At 36.6% G+C, this 16,984-nt stretch overlaps 1 protein-coding gene across 5 annotated transcripts in view; it reads left to right on the top strand.

Moving 5' to 3' along the window:
- ARHGAP15 (Rho GTPase activating protein 15) overlaps positions 1 to 16,984 on the top strand; it is a 689,959-nt gene that overhangs the window by 589,519 nt on the left and 83,456 nt on the right. The window lies entirely within an intron of this gene.

A 16,984-nucleotide genomic window follows, 5' to 3' on the forward strand; every position in this document is an offset into this window, starting at 1 on the left:
TGTCTCTACCAAAAATACAAAAATTAGCCAGGCTTGGTGGCATGTGCCTGTTGTCCCAGCTACTCAGGAAGCTGAGATGGAAGGATCACCTGAACCCAGGAAGTTGAGGCTGCAGTGCGCTATGTTTGCACCACTGCACTCCAGCCTGGGTGACAGAGCAAGACCGTCTCAAAAAATAAATACATATATAAAAATATATTTTTTAAAAATACATATTTTTAAAAAGAGAAACAAATTTAAAAAAAAAAGTTGAAGAGAAGGAGAAAGGGTTGAAGCATGTTTTGTAGATTTAGTAATTTTAGAATGGGAACTAGGTAACACTGTTCGCAAATCTGAAATGAAGTCTAAGTTTCAAATCTCATAGGATAGAAAGTACTGTGTAGATATTCAGATTTATCTGGATCTTGACAATATGTTGATGTAACACTCCCATCACTTCTTAAAGGGTTACCTTACTGCCTTGATTCTATTTTCTTTTCTTTTTTTTTTTTTTTTTGATCATTGCATTGTTTTCAGCATACAGAGCAAAGTTAGGCGGCAGCTTTCAGCTCTGAATGACTAATGAATTGTTCATCTGTGTGTAGAATCTCCCTGGTGCAAGCTCTGTGTGAGTCTCTGTTCCTCCCTATTCAAAGATGACATCGTCAATTGTGGTGATCCTACCCATGTATGCAGATCCAGCTGAAAATACAAATGAGAGACTAGCATTCCTTTCTAAAACCCATGCTTTAAACTATGTCCTTTGTTTGCAGGTGCAATTAGCTGTTTGACAAGCCTGTTCTCTGACTCTTCTTTTTTGTACAGCCTACATGACCATCTCACTCTAAATAAGTCGCCCCATTTCTTTTTCTGCAGTTCATTTGTCAGTTATTTTCTTGTCTTAGAGAAGCCTGAAGTTCTGATATACTTGTGGTTCAAATGACTGTTATTGCAATCCTTTGATGAGTAATTTCAGCTTTCCATCTGAAGCTAAATACATAGACAATTCCAATGAAACTCTTCAAGAATTCTCCATAAAATCAAGGATGTAGGCCACAAAATTATTCTGATTTATACCACAAAATTTGGTTCCAATAATATTTCCCAAAGAGGAAGGATGGGAGAAAAATTAAATTCATTTAGAGGTAAAATATAATTTAAAAGAAATAGTCTTCTCTCTATAAAGGAATCAGAATTATAATTGTTTTTTAATATTGGAATTGGTAACCAGGTTGAAAGTTTAAACTATCAGGCCTCAGACCCCTGAGCTTAAACCTTAAAACCTTAATTATAGCTAACATTGATTGAGCATTTATGGACCAGGTGCTAATCTAAGCACACTAAAAGTATCCACTTAAACTTCACAGCAACCCTAGAAGATAGATACTATAATTGTCTCTATTTTTCAGAAAAGAAAATTTCAGGTATAGAAAAGTTATTTACCTTATTCAGCTGTCCAGTAGAAAGGCTTGTGTTCAAACTTCACCTGTGTAATGTCAAAGCCAGCTTCCTTATCCACTGTACTATATTACCTCTCCCATGTCTCCTATTTTGAGGCATAGTTGGACATGAATCACCTATACCAAGATGGAACCCAGTGAGGAAAGCACAAACTTAGATCTAATGCTGAGAACAGTGCCTAGAGTACAGCAGATTGAATGAATTAATGAATGAACAAACTAAACCTCCCACGTTATGGCTCAGACCTTTGAAGGACAGCCACAAGTATAGGTACCATGTGCAAATTTTAAAAGGTGATGATAGCAACAGCCATGGTTTGTTGAACTACATTTCCTAGTTCATAGATGACACCTTCTAGCTGTGTCCCCACAATGTTGGAAGGGGCAAGGCAGCTCTCTGGGGCCTCTTTCATAAAGGCACTAATCCCATTACCTAATTAGGTTTCAACATACGAATTTTGAGGAAACACAAACATTCAGATCCTAGAAGATATATTTATTTTATAATCCAGCAAAACACTTGCCTCAGGGTATTCTGCTAGTCTGGGATGAGAGTTCTCAGACCTGAAGGACAGGGAGATGGCCACAGGGCTCCAGTATGGAGGGAGCCAGGATATATCTGATCTGAGAACACCAAAATGGAGGCAAAAGGGCACCAAGTGGAAGTCCAGTGTATCATGCTGAAGTTAAGTTTAGGCTGACACAAGCAACAAGGGTAGCATCCTGTTCAAGCTGTGTGTGCAAGGCATGTAGACTAGAGTTTCTTAAATGCCCATTAGTGCTTAAGGTAAAGGCAGACTTCAGACACCAGGGAGGAATTGAGCCCCAGTGTGGCAGTCCATGAAGTACCATGGAATAGACAGAAGAGGCTTGAAAACTCTAAGAATCAGACCCCATACAGAAAAGCTCTTGCTGCTTCTCAACATCCTCTGAGCAAACCCCACCTCTGCTCCCAACTACATTTCAGCCACCTTTATTTATATCTTCTACTTTTATTCCCCTCATAATGAAAAGACCTCACCTGTTTCTCTGTATTTCTAGTGCTACTGTATTTTTTCTTGGTGTCAACATATTTTCTGTGTAAAACATATATCTTATATTGGAGGTTGAGCCAGGCCAGATGACAAAATCTGGGTTTGAAGATCAGTGAGACTGATGACTCAGAATTTTGGCCAGCAAAAAGGCAGTGCAAAGGATACAGAAGATCAGGGATCCACCTAAGTGCACTCTGCCCACCCGTGCCAATTCGTCACAGCAGCATACCCCATGTTCCAGAGTATTCGCAGCCTGACAGAGTAAGGGACCCGGTAGGTCACTGGAGACCAGAAGCCTCTGTTGGCATCCTGCTCTTTGTTCAGCCAGTGGTGGTGAACACATCACCATTCAAATCCACCCTACCACCTTAGACCAAATTTCTTTTTGTACCCCAGTAACATCTACCCAAGTCCTCATTGTCTCTTATTCCATCATCAGGTCCACTGCAGGCAACAGAACATGCCCTGGCCTGTTAAATCTACAGGAAAACTGTGTTTTATATGTAAAACTATTTCTAAGTATATATTTTAAGGAAAATAATTGCTTTGCATATTGTGGGTTTCCAAACATGAACACTTTATCTCCGTTTAATCAGCAGGTGAATTGATGCACTGAACTGAGGCTAAACAACAGGCCAAGGACAAAGAAAGCTATTGGCAGAAATTACTGAAAAAGTACTCTCAGGAATACTCATTTGTTCTTCTGGCTTTCATTACACTACCTCCTTTCTATAGTTATATTTTCTTTAAGAAAATGTGCTAATGGCATACCATCTGAGAAAATCATGTGTCAGAAAGCTAAATAACATAGTCTATGTTACTAGTTGAACAACAATTGAACATTAGTATGAACAAGGTTCATGCAATATAATGCAATGAAGACACAGCTTTCGGTTTTCTTTTGAAGGGATCCTTTTGCAAAATTATTATTTTGATTTGGTGGTTCAAAAGTTAGGCTTTTTAAATTGGTTTTTTTATATCAGTGGGGGATTTGCTTCTAGGTATGCATGTATGGTACTCTGAGTATTTCTACTTGAGTGGCTGCCTGAAAGAGTAGCTCCTTAGAATCTGTCATGAGCAATGGCTCTTTTTGACACATCAGAGGAGTTAGCTAAAGTGCATCATTCTTGATTTAGGAGATAATTTTGCCTTTGGTGAGAAAAGTGAAGGATTATTGATTTGACTAAAGAACTTCATATTTATGGACATCTTAGATCAGATTATTTTAGATATTTTATCTTTGCAAAATTTTAGTGTGATTAAGCAAATAACACACTTATAGGTGTCAATTAAACAAATAGTGGCCAAAAAAGTCATTTCATTTACTTCAGGAATGATCTTTAGTTGGGTCATTATTATTGAACATGAAGAATGACCTACAGCTGTACTGTACCTTCAGTTCGTTTTGCTGGAGGTACTTTCATGAAATCCAGTTACCCATCATTTATCCCTATCTCTGTATAATCTTTAAAGACGTCATTATGCAGCATATTCAACTGTCTCCTAACACATTATTTGTAAAGTTTTTGATTGTCTTTATGTATTCCTTTAAATATAATGTAGCATATCCATATAGGTAGCTTCATAACAGTTGCTTAATGTGAATTCCAGCCTGCACTATCCTCTTATAAGCTGAAGATAAGAGAATTGTCATTCTTGATCTATTCAGGTTCCATAATAGGAACTTTACAGAAGGTTTTATGTATAAAACAGACAAATAGTGTGTACTTGGTGCTATGAAATGCCCATTGTTAATAAATTTTAGAAACATATCAGTAATTATAACTTAGGTCCTGTCATGCCTGCTTTAATAAAAAGAATATTTTACCTACATAAAGGTAGATGAATTACAGTATTTGGAACAAATTGGTAGATTTTCACTTCAAGAGAGGTGTAAGATACAGAGAAAGTCATTAAGGTCTGGTAAAAGTAAAGCATTGAGATATAGTGTTAGGCAGACTTATCTGAGGTGGGCTTCAGTGTAAACTGAGGTTCTCAGATATAAAAAAAAAATCTAAGTGGAACATAAAAACACACATAAATGACAGACAAAAACCCATAAAGTGGCTCATTGTTAGAATACAAAGAACTATCACAATTCATGGATGTAAAGAGCCCAAATAGGAGACAAATGCCCATAAACGCATGATAGAAAACTCAAATGATGTTAACTAATGGATGTCACTACAGATATTTTGTGATACATTTTATCACATAATATCTGTGATAAATTTTGATTCCAAAATTTAGCAAAACTGCACTCGAGTTAAACTGGTTCAATTTAATAAAAAGTGGCAGAAACTAAACTCAGGTCCACTGATACATGTAAAATGGAAGTCTGGCCCAAAAAGACAGTCCAGTGTGAGACTGGGCCTTCCTCCACTTGCCTTGGAACCTTGTCACACTCTAGTTTGAGAATAAGTTAAATAAAATGAATTTCCACATTATTTGCTTTGCCAACGGTAGAGATATCCAAAGACAATGGTAAAGCACATAATTTAGAGTTGATTGAAACTATAGTTTGAATAAGCAAGCAAATCAAGAAGTTACTGAGACACAATTTTGCATTCCTGTACTTTCAAGAATTACTGAAAAGTTGAGTTAAAAAAATATGTCAGAAAGGAAGTATTTACTTCTCTCCATAATAGAGTGTCTGCTAATAAACTTTCCCTCCGATTCTAAAGAGCTATGAAATTGGACACAATATAAGAGGCATTAAGAATTATACAGAAAAATTAAGAAAAGGGAACCACACAATACGAGCCCCATGATTGTGCCAGCTTTCCTCCTGGGCACACTTGATGCTACAGCATGGGGAAGATTCAATATTGGTAATAAATTAAAAAAAAGAAAACCTTGATTCTTACTGATTCTTACTTTACAACATATACAGCGTTTGAGATGACTTAAAGGTAATATTCAATTCTATATAGCATCTAGAAAACAAACAGAGTGTAGACTACCTTTGAGACCTGTGAAGTACGCAGAGACACAGAAAGCACGTTTATGGGCATAACACAATCTTTTTTTTAGACGGAGTCTCACTCTGTCACCCAGGCTAGAGTGCAGTAGCATGAGCTCGGCTCACTGCAACCTCCGCCTCCTGGGTTCAAGCAATTCTCCTTCCTCAGCCTACCAAGTAGCTGGGATTACAGGAGTGTGCCACCACGCCCAGCCAATTTTTATGTTTTTAGTAGAGACAGGGTTTCATCATGTTGGCCAGGCTGGTCTCGAACCCCTGACCTCCAGTGATATACCTGCCTTGGCATCCCAAAGTGCTGGGATTACAGGTGTGAGCCACCACACCCGGCCTACCACAATCTTAATGTAAAAATATAAATTGGATTTTACAAAGTCACCATTAAAAAAAATGAAAAGGCAAGCCTTAAGTTGGGAGAAAATGTTCATAGCACAAATATCTGATAAAGGCCTTATATTGTGTGTGTGTGTGTGTGTGGTTGTATGTATATATGTGTGTATATATATGTAAACAACTCCTGCAAATTCATAAGACAAAGTCAAACAACCCTATACAAATGGGGAAAAGAATAATAGTCCTTCAGAAAGAAGATACACAAATGATCGATGAACACATGAAAAGTTTCTTGATATTAAAAGTCACCAGTGGATAAAAATTAAAATCCCAATGGGATATGAGTTTATACCCACCAAAAAGGCTAAAATTAAAAAGACTATTAATGCGAAATATTGGTGAAAATAATAAGCAACTGGAACTCTTGTACATTGCTGATGAGAGTGTAAAATGGTACAATCATTTTAGAAAAGCATTTGTAAGTGTCTTAAAAATTGAACATGCTCCTAATCCGTGACCCCAAAATCCTTCTCCTAATTGTATACTCAAGAGCAATGAAAACATTTGTCAACCAAAATGACTTGTACCAGAAGCCACAAGCTTTTTTCCTCATAGCCAAAAACTGAAAAATGACTCATAAGCTCATCAAAAGGGAGATTTGTCAACAAATTACACAGAGCACTCAAAAATAAGGAACTGCCTCTGTTGACTACAATACGGATGAATCGTTAAAATTTTTTCTTGAGCTAAAGAATCCAGACACAAGAGTATATACCTACATGATTCCATTTATAAAACATTCAAGAATAAGTGAAATTAATCTATGACTAAAATCAGAACAATAGTTGCATATGAGGGAGATGGAGATTGACTGGAAAGATGTATGCAGGAAATTTCAGGGTGAGAAAAATGTCCTGTAACTCAACTAGTGTTGGTTATGTGAGGGCCTACATTTGTCAAAACTTACAGGCATACCTCAGAGAGATTGTGGGGTCAATTTCAGACTAGCCCAATAAAGTGAATATTGCAACAAAGTGTGTCATACGAATTTTTTGGTTTCCCAGTGCATATAAGAGGTACGTTTATACTATACTGTAGTCCATTACGTATGCAATAGCGTTATGTTTACGAAAACAATGTACAGGCCTTGATTTTAAAATGTGTTTGTGCTAAAAATGCTAATGGTTATCTGAGACTTCAGTGAGTCATAATCTTTTCGCTGGTGGAGGGTCTTGCCTCCATGTTAATGGTCGCTGACTGATCAGGGTGTGGGGTTGCTGAAGGTTGGGATAATTGTGACAATTACTTAAAATAAGACAACAAATAGATTTGCCACATCATGGGCCCTTCCTTTCACAAAAAATTGCTCTAGCGTGCAGTGCTGCTTGATAGCATTTTACCCACAGTAGAACTGCTTTAAAAATGGGAGTCAATACTCTCAAACTCTGCCACTGCTTTATCAACCAAGTGCATGTAATATTCTAAATCATTTGTTGCTATTTCCACAGTTTTCACAGTATCTTCACCAGGGGAGATTCTGTCTCAAGAAACCACTTTCTTTCTCAACCATTAAAGTTTTGTCATGAGATTTGAGCAAATTAGTCATTTATCTTCAGGCTCTACTTCTAGTTTTAGTTCTCTTGCTATTTCCACCACATCTACCGTCACTTCCTCCACTGAAGTCTTAACTCCTCAAAGTCATCCATGAGAATTGGAATCAACCTCTTCCAAGCTCCTGTTAATGTTGCTATTTTGCTTCTCTGCCTATGAATCATGAATGTTCTTAATGGCATCTAGGATGGTAAATCCTTTCAATAAGGCTTTCAATTTACTTCGCCCACATTCATCAGAGGGCTCATTATCTATGGCAGCCATAGCCTTATAAAATGTATTTCTTAAATAATCAGATTTGAAAGTGAAAATTACTCCTTGATCCATGGGCTGCAGAATGTATATTGTGTTAGCAGGCATGAAAGCAACATCGGTCTCCTTGTACACCTCCATTAGAGCGGTAATACATTGACAGTGATCTGTTTCTCTGAGCAGTAGGACTCAACAGAGGGCTTCAACATTCTGTAAACCATGCTACGAACAGATATGCTGTCATCCAGGCTTTGTTGTTGAATTTATGGAACACAGGCAGATTAGATTTAACATAATTTGGAAGGGCCCTAGGATTTTTGGAATGGTAAATGAGCACTGGCTTCAACTTAAAGTCACCAGCTGCATTAACCCCTAACAAAGAGAGCCAGCGTGTCCTTTGAAGCTGTGAAGCTAGGCATTGACTTCTCTTCTCTAGCTATGAGAGTTTCCAATAGTATCTTCTAACATAACACGTTTCATCTCCATTTAAAATTTATTGTTTAGTGTAACCACCATCATCAAGCATGTTAGCTAGATCTTCTGGATAACTTGCTGCATCTTCTACATCAGCACTTGCTGCTTCACCTTCCACTTTTATATTGTAGAGACAGCTTTCTTTTTAAAACCTCATGAAGCAACCTCTGCTAGCTTCAAACTTTTCTTCTGCAACTTTCTCACCTCTCTCAGCATTCATGCAATTGAAGAGAGTTAGGGTCCTGCTATGGATTATGCTTTGGCTTAAGGGAATGTTGTGGCTGCTTTGATCTTCTATCGAGCCCACTCAAATTTTCTTCATATCATCAAGAAGGCTGTTTTGCTTTCTTATCATTCATGTGTTCACTGGAGTAGCACTTTTAATTTCCTTCAAGAACTTTTCTCCTTTGCATTCACAACTTGGCTAATTCTTTGGCACAAGCAACCTAACTTTTGGCCCATCTTGGCTTTCAATATGCCTTCCTCACTAAGCTCAATCCTGTTCTGCTTTTGATTTGATTTAGAGGAAAAGAGGCATGCACCTCTTTCTTCGACTTGAACCACTTAGAGGTCATTGTAGGTTTTTTCATTGGCCTAATTTTAATATTGCTATGCTGCAGGGAACAGGGAGGCCTGAGAAGAAAGAGAGACAAGAGAACGACCCATTAGTGGAGCAGTCAGAACACATGCATTTATTAAGTTTGCTATCTCATATGGGCGCAGTTTGTTCCATCCCAAAACAATTACAACAGTAACATCCAAGATCACTAAACACAGATCACCATAACAGATAAAATAATAATGAAAAAGTTTGAAATACTGCAAGAATTACCAAAATGTGACACAGAGACACAAAATGGGCACATACTACTGGGAAAAAGGTGCCAACAGACTTGCTCAACCAAAGTTGTCACAGACCTTCAATTTGAAAAACAAACAAACAAAAAAACCCTCAATATCTGCAAAATCTGCAAAGTGCAATAAAGCAAGGTATAGTCAAATGATGTGTGCCTATAATTAAATTGTATATTTAAGATTTGTGCTTTTAAGTGTCTGATTACCACCTCAATTTTACTTCAAAAAAAGGAAGTGATTGAAAGACGATTTATGGTATGTTTCAGTTTGTGTTATTGTGTTTTGATCATACATGGTTCCAGTACTCATCCCATTCATTGTGAAGCTTCATGGTTCCAGTAATTCTAATATTGACCCAGAGTGCCAGTTAATTAGGCTTAAAGCAAAAGAGATGAAATAGGGAATTCAGACCTGATGAGCTTGCTCAGGGATTTATGTGTGGTGAACAGCAAGTGTTTTGGAATACATGGTTAGTGTATCTGTTAACTGAACCATGAATGGAACCATGGAATGTGTATTGTTTATCTTTTGACATTGGTGTAGGGAATAAAACAAGACTCCTTGGTTGTTGGAACCCTCACCCCTACTTGCATACGGCTTTTCTGGATTTTCCCAGAAAGATATATTTTTCTTCCTCAAGTAATAGAAATTTGTACCATTTTTCTGTGCCTTGCATTTTAATTATATCTGTGTCATATCACCCCTCCTAGTTGGTGTGGCTAAAAGGCTAAACTCTGCTCACTATCTCTGCCACCCATAGCACCTATAACATTCTTTAATTTAGATCAAGTACTTGTTAAAAGTTTTAAATATTTGATGGATTTGATTTGATTGGACTGGATGAAATAACCTTTGTATTTAATGGAACCACAGACCAGGAATTTGAGGAATTGAATTCATTTGTGCCTTCATATAATGAAGTTATTGAGTACTTATCACATGCAAGACACTGAGCTAAGAACTCTTAAAAATAAAAGATACATAATATGTAGTACCTGCATGCAAAATTCTACCAGTCTGATAGGGAAAAGACAATGTGTATAACTGATACACAATAAAAGGCAGAAAGTCATGTGAAAAAAAGAGAGGAAGAGAGGCTTTCTTATGAAAATCCAAAAGAGGTCAGGTGCGGTAGCTCATGCCTGTAATCCCAGTACTTTGGGAGGCCAAGGTGGGCAGATCACTTGAGCCCAGGAGTCCAAGACCAGCCTGGGCCACATGGCAAAACCCTGTGTCTATTATACAAAAACATAAGAATTAGCCAGGCATGGTGGTGCATGACTGTAATCCAGCTACTTGGGAGGCTGAGATAGGAGAATCACCTGAGCCTGGGGGGATGAAGGCTGCAGTGAGCTGTGATCATGCCACTACACTCCAGCCTGGCTGACAGAGCAAGACCCCGTCTCAGAAAGAAAAAGGAAAGAAAGAAGAACCAAAAGAGGAAGAATATCTTTGCCTCTATTTACACTTTGAAACCCTTACTTTCTTTTAAACCAAGCTTAACTCCTATTTGGAGTATGCATCTTGAGAAAGCCAAAATAAATACTAGCAAGTAGTTTTTGAAATTTTCTTGTCAATAAAAAGTCAAGAAAAAAAAAGCATTCCTTAGAGGGGAATATTCAGTATTCCTTCTAGAATTATAGGTGAATGGGAAGTGATGCCAACAGTTCCAACCAAGTTTGTTCCTTTCTTCCTCACAACAGCGAGCATTAGCCTGTGAGAAGCCCTGGTTTCTAATTTCATCTCTGCCCAAAACTACATAGGTGTCCTGGTCAATTCACTTAATTCCTCTGCATCATAGTTTTTACATCCATAAAATTAGAGAAGAGAACAGAATGTTTTCCAAGGTCTACTCCAACTCTAAAAATGTCATGATTCTATATTCTGTGGCTCTGTGATCCTAATTACTTTTGATAAGATCATTTATGTGATTTTGGGGATTGGAAAGAGATTGTCAAGTTTCCCAAACTTCATTGATCCATATGCTAACTTCACTGATTGTATTTTCAGTAGTATCGATGTTAATTATTTTTCCTAAAAGCAAATGACTTTTATACTTAAATATATTTAGCTTTATCCTAAGCAATAATATCTATGAAAGCATACATTTTTTAGTGTTACTTATGGTTTTTTAAATATGCATTAAACTAAATAACCATTAAATTTGTCTCTTATGCCACCAATAACATATATGTATTCTACTTTAAGAAACACTGCTTTGCTGTAGTAAGTAGGAAAGTCTGATCCAATATCTTTGCTAGTTGATTAGAAAAGTCAATCATAAATGCTATCAGAATAGGTCAACCTATATGCACCAGTATCCACAAAGGCTAAAAAGAAAATATGCTGCACTCAACCAGAATCTTCAAAAATCCTGGGATTCGGCTCTTAAGTGGGTTTGTGCATTACCTGGAAAACAATTTGCAAAACAGATTTTTAAAGTTCAGAGTAAATTGGAGAAAGGGCTACATTATATTTGAACCTTAATAAATACTTAATAACCCGTAAGACAAATAGCCATGAATTACTAGAATGATTTCAAGCACAGTGCTTCTGCAGAGTCAACCTGCTCTTATTTTTGCTCATTATAAAACAGGAGTTATAATATTGCAAAGTTTATTAGCTCTGTTGATTTGTGTGTTTTATAAAACAAGACATTTGAATAATATAGAACCAGAGCCATTAGGAAAATCTATTTCCTTTTTCTTCTCTATCTAGTCTCCTCTGCCCAAGATAGCTTGAAAATGTCTTTCTCGTAGAAACAGAAAAGCATGAAGATTCCTCCAACTCTGTCCTTTATAGATGTTGTTTATTTCTTGAATGAGGGGGTGCGTGCGTGCGTGCGTGTGTGTGTGTGTGTGTGTGTGTGTGTGCAAGCTTAGGTCCTCAGGTGGAACCGTGGTTCCTGTGCTTTCGTCCTCGAAGCTGTTTTTCTGGAAGGGAATGGAGGCAGCTGTGTTTACAGCTCAAGTCTTGGCATACATTTACCAGAATCTATTATTCATATCATTCAGTATCAGGGAGAGATCTCAGGCCACCTGTCTATCTGACAAATTCACCCTTTTGTGAGCTTTCTGTTCATAGCAAATTATGTTCACATTGATGAATTGAGTTTTTATGAGCATTGCTAACTAACATTCTCACAGAAGGCCAGGGGCAAGAGCCTGCAAGTGTTTCTGGTCCATAAGTAAATGATAAAAAAAAAAAAGGAAAAAAAATGGTAGTGTTTAAAGACAATTTGCCATGGAGGAATAGTTAAATCATTTGGCAATGCCTTAATATTTATAATTCCAAGACTTTCCATAAATTATTGCAAATACTCAGCTTATAACAAACAAAAACATGGAAAAAATCCACACAATATTTTTCTCTGTAGCACAGAATATTATTGAAAAATTGTTCTGCATTTTGACAGGTAACCATTGACCAGGGCAAAACATGGGGTAGTTGAAGAATGCCCAGCATTAATAAATCTAGCAATTTTATACAATAATGTGGAAAACTTGCAGCAATTGTAGCTTAAATTCCAGCTTGGTATTTCCATAGATACAAAATGGATTTCCTTTTAATCTCTAGTAACCCTATACTGGTTATGGAGCTAAGCCATGTGGCATGAGTTAAATAAATGAGAGCAATCTTTCACAAAAGGCTAACAGAAATCCTTCTAAATTGTGGGTGGGGAGATACCCAGTGTTCATGACAGAAATAAAAATTTTCTTTGGTTTACATGTAGAATTGGTTCTTCTCTTGGGCCTCCATGGCCCTTGCATTTACCCTGACTCTTAGTCTGCATTTCATTTAAAACAGCTGAAAAAGAGAAGGTGGTTTCACCAGAGAGACACATTCTAGTTTTCCTGTACCCACATTTCAAAGCGCTAATTCCAAATCTCCTTAAAATGATAAGCCTGCATAGGTGGCAGAGCCACTAGTCAGTATATATTTACATAAAAAGCAACAAAACAGAAATTTTACAAGGCAGTGAGTAATATTATCAATAAAAATCCATGCTTCTCAGTTCACTCAAGAACTGTGATCCTATCCTCCCAAAAGACAGATTACTACCTTTGATAAGGGACAATCCTGTTCTCTGAAATCTCAGTGAAAGTCGGTAGAAAATTCTAAATCTCTTCATAGTAGCCTGCCAAAATGTGTCAGACACATCACCTTTCAGTGCAAAGACACCATAGCACAAAGAACACTTGGCATTATCCCTTGAAAATGCACACCTTTCGAAGGAGCAAATGGGAAGTGTAGTCTGTTAAACACCATATGTGATGGAGCTGCACCAGTCTCATTTCCCCTTCCAAACGCTACAAGCTGCTACCTCATTGTGGTGTGTGTGGCTCTAGGGGGAAATCAGTGACAGCTGAGTGTCTACCTGGTCCCAATGTCAGTTGGCTTGTTGACCACTTAAGTATGCAGTTCAATATGATACTATGCTTTAGTGACCTCTGAGAAATAGAATCCCTGGGCCTTTATGTTAATTTAGTAGCATATGTGAAACTTTTGCAAACTTTCCAGTAGCTGCCCTTGCCTTCAGATTTGTGGGTAAAATGAGGAGACTGGATTTGCAGTCCTTAAAGTATGGAAAGATGCAGATGGGCAAATTTCTTTGAAAATTTGTCTTGACATTTCCTTCCAGTCCTAAAACTACTATGGATAAATGCTTCTGTTTTATTAAAAATAAATTTGTGGAGAGTCATGGCCATAAAAGGCTTCATCACAGGTTTGATCGGAATTTTCTGTGGTAAGCATAGTGACCATTCATCCAGATTCTCTATAAATAGTTCAGTTCCCACATAGTTCTTCCTTTTATCCAACCGTATGTTCCTATTTTTGTTCAGACAATATGGTCAATGAGGCTTTAAGGCAACAGGACCAATTTACCTGCAAGAATTTTTCACTCTAAGATTACAGAAATTAACACAGGAGATAGATAGAAATCGAGGTGTTTTGTCTCTAAGCAAGCAATTTGAGATAAAGAATGCATTCTTTGGTGCCAGAGGCATGGCAAGCAGCACTCTGCAGCTTGGTGCCCTATTCATAGTGTCAAGCAGCTACAGGACCACCATTTTGCTCCTTGGAACTGCTACAGCATTTTAAGTAATGCTAGAAGGCTAAAAGTTGACTGTAGCTAGTAGAGCATTGTTCTTTTTTTAACCCATGTGATAGGTATCTTCAACAGTGTCAAACAAATTTGTAGAGCTGGTGATTAGTTGCCCAAAGAGCATAATGTATGCATTATTAATTAAAGAAGGTAAGTTTGGCTAATTGTCATTTCTATACAGTAGCAGTGCACTAAGATACATTTTAACAATCTATAAATAATTGATAATTTTTTTTCTTTCATCTTCCTTCCTAGTTTGCATAAAACTAATGACTTGGTAAATGTTACTCTCTTCAAAATATTCCACCGCTTCTATGAAAATTAAACTAACACTGTAACCTTAGCAAATAAGGAGACTTTTTTTTTCCTTTTATTGCAGGTTAAAAAAAGATAGGAATTATAACACTTAAAACAAAAATGTGATTCTGTGGAAAGCCAAATGAGAATCATAAATAATATAAAATCAGCAATGAATGTGACTAAGAAATAGAATTGACTTTAAAAATGTGAAAATGCAAAAACATGATTACATATATACATATATACACATATGTATGTGTGTGCATGTGTATACACACACATGCACAGATACATATATATGTGTATATATATATATATATGTACACGCACACACACATTCCAGCAGCCCCAAAGTCTTGCTTGTTCAGCTTTCAAAAGCCTAAAACTACAACCAAAAGCTTTGCTCCAGGATATCTTCCAAGTCTGGTGCTGGTGTTTCAGTACTTACCAATAGCTACATGAATAATCCTTCAATCTCATTAGCAGAGGACACAAAATTTTTCTCAGATGAAGTATTTGAGTTTACTTCCTATATACTTTGCTAATTTGATTATAGCACCTAGATGGATCCTTATAAGAAGAGACTTACTGCAGCAAACCTACCCACTTCTCCTTTTTCGGAGGAGTTCTCTGTTATTTTTACGAATCCACAATCTGCCAGTCTGGTGTAATAGCACAAGAGCTTACTCTCTAATTTTCAGTGCAACTGAATACATTCCCAGAGTTATTGATGGCACTATAATTTTACGTTTATTTTGTTTGGAATACATTGTGGTTAAAAAAAGATTTTTTTAAGAAGACCCACAAACTAAAGTATTGCCTAAGTGACATATTGTTATTTAAGCCTTCGTCGAGTCTTACATATGCTTCATTATGATAAAAAACAGGTTGTAAGGACTGATTCTGTGACCTTTTTTTCTCATTTTAACCCTACTGATATGTCACCCATGGCAACCTTAAACTGATTTTAATAGAGTCGATCCTATTATTCATTTAAATTGAGGTGCAAGAGCACTTAGACCAGGGAAATTTGCATTCAGCAAATGGGGATTTGATGAGCAAAAATGATAAGATATATGTTGTATAACATGGCCTATTTTGCTAGCAAATAAACAGCTCTTGAAATTGATAAACTTCAGAATATTTTATCCTCAAATGTTTATACATAAATGATTAAAATGCATTAGCAATTCTGCTTTTGAAAAAAAAACATATTGGGAAAACAACACAGTTGTGTTGCTTAAATTTGTAATTAACAAATTTATTACTAATTCTGTTCAGTTCTTTAATATGCTGCATTCCTGAAGAAGAACATTAATACACAATGGCAGAAAGAAGCTAATTTTAAGACTTTGGAGAAATGAATGTCTTTTAATGCTGTGTGTTTCTCTTATCTACATGCCACATTATTGTAATAAGTACATTCAGGAATAATTTCTTTTCAAATATTTTTACAAATCTTGCTCTTATTTGCATGCAAGTAAGTTGTCAGCTTAAATCTTTGAAATGCAAAATATATCTCATTTCTATATTTCATCAAGGAGCCTTTCATGTTTAATAAATTACAACTTAGATCCTCCAAGACTTTGTTTTTCATTAACTAAAAGCAAAAGGATACATTTAAAATCTTAATCACAACCTGCAAGGGTATTTGCATGTTGCTGATATTTGTCTTGATGGGACTTTTAATATTTGCAAACTAATCAGGATAGCAAGGTTATACCAATAATTTCTGAAGACAAAAAACTTTCTGCATTATTTTATTATATTGAAGAAGAAAACTTAAAAAAAATTCCAGTGTCTTAGCCTCAATAATCTGTACACTTTTTGCACACATTTATCTCCTAAAGATTTCTAAAGATTTTAATTGGACAAATGGCCACATCTCAGAAGCACTATTGAAAAATGTGTACAAGAATGTCACATCTAGGTTCAGTCTAGTCTTTTATTAGTGCTTGATCAGCATGTATTGGACAGAATCGTTAACACAAAACAAGCAAGGTAAATCATCCACTACACACTACCACCCTGATAACCACCTTGTGCCACTGAATAAAAATGTGGATCCAGGAGAAATCAAAGGACATCCTTCACTCATTTGATTTGATTCCTGTTTAGACAGGGGGTTAAGGGTGTTTCTGCTTTTTTGGGGTTTTAGTGGTTCTTTTTAGTTTAACCAAATACCCTAGCTGATCTTGCAGAAAGTCTTCTGGACTCTGAAATAGGATGGATCATCTCATCTCAGCAAAAACAAAAACAAAAATCTTGACAGCATAATATCCTTATTGGGGGGTCCCATGGGCCACAGCAATACAATGTCACAGAAGAGGCAAACTTCTGCTGAACTTGCTGCCCGGAGACCTTCAGTTAATCTTTCTCTCTAGAATGGAAGATCAAAAAACCCCAAGCAGCTTAAAAAATACGCAGCTAATGTCATGTAGTTAAACTGATGTAGCATGCATGTTGTTTTGCAAGCTAACAGGTTAAATATGGCTTTGCTTTAAGATTCCCATCAAATTTCGTTTTTATAGAGAAATCTCTGAAAGCAGTAGGGGTTGAGGGAGGGTGAGGTAAAAAGAAATAAATCATTGTAGTCTCA

This window comes from Gorilla gorilla, chromosome 11 (genome assembly GCF_029281585.2).
Source record: "Gorilla gorilla gorilla isolate KB3781 chromosome 11, NHGRI_mGorGor1-v2.1_pri, whole genome shotgun sequence".
In the NCBI taxonomy this organism is placed as follows: Eukaryota; Metazoa; Chordata; class Mammalia; order Primates; family Hominidae; genus Gorilla; species Gorilla gorilla.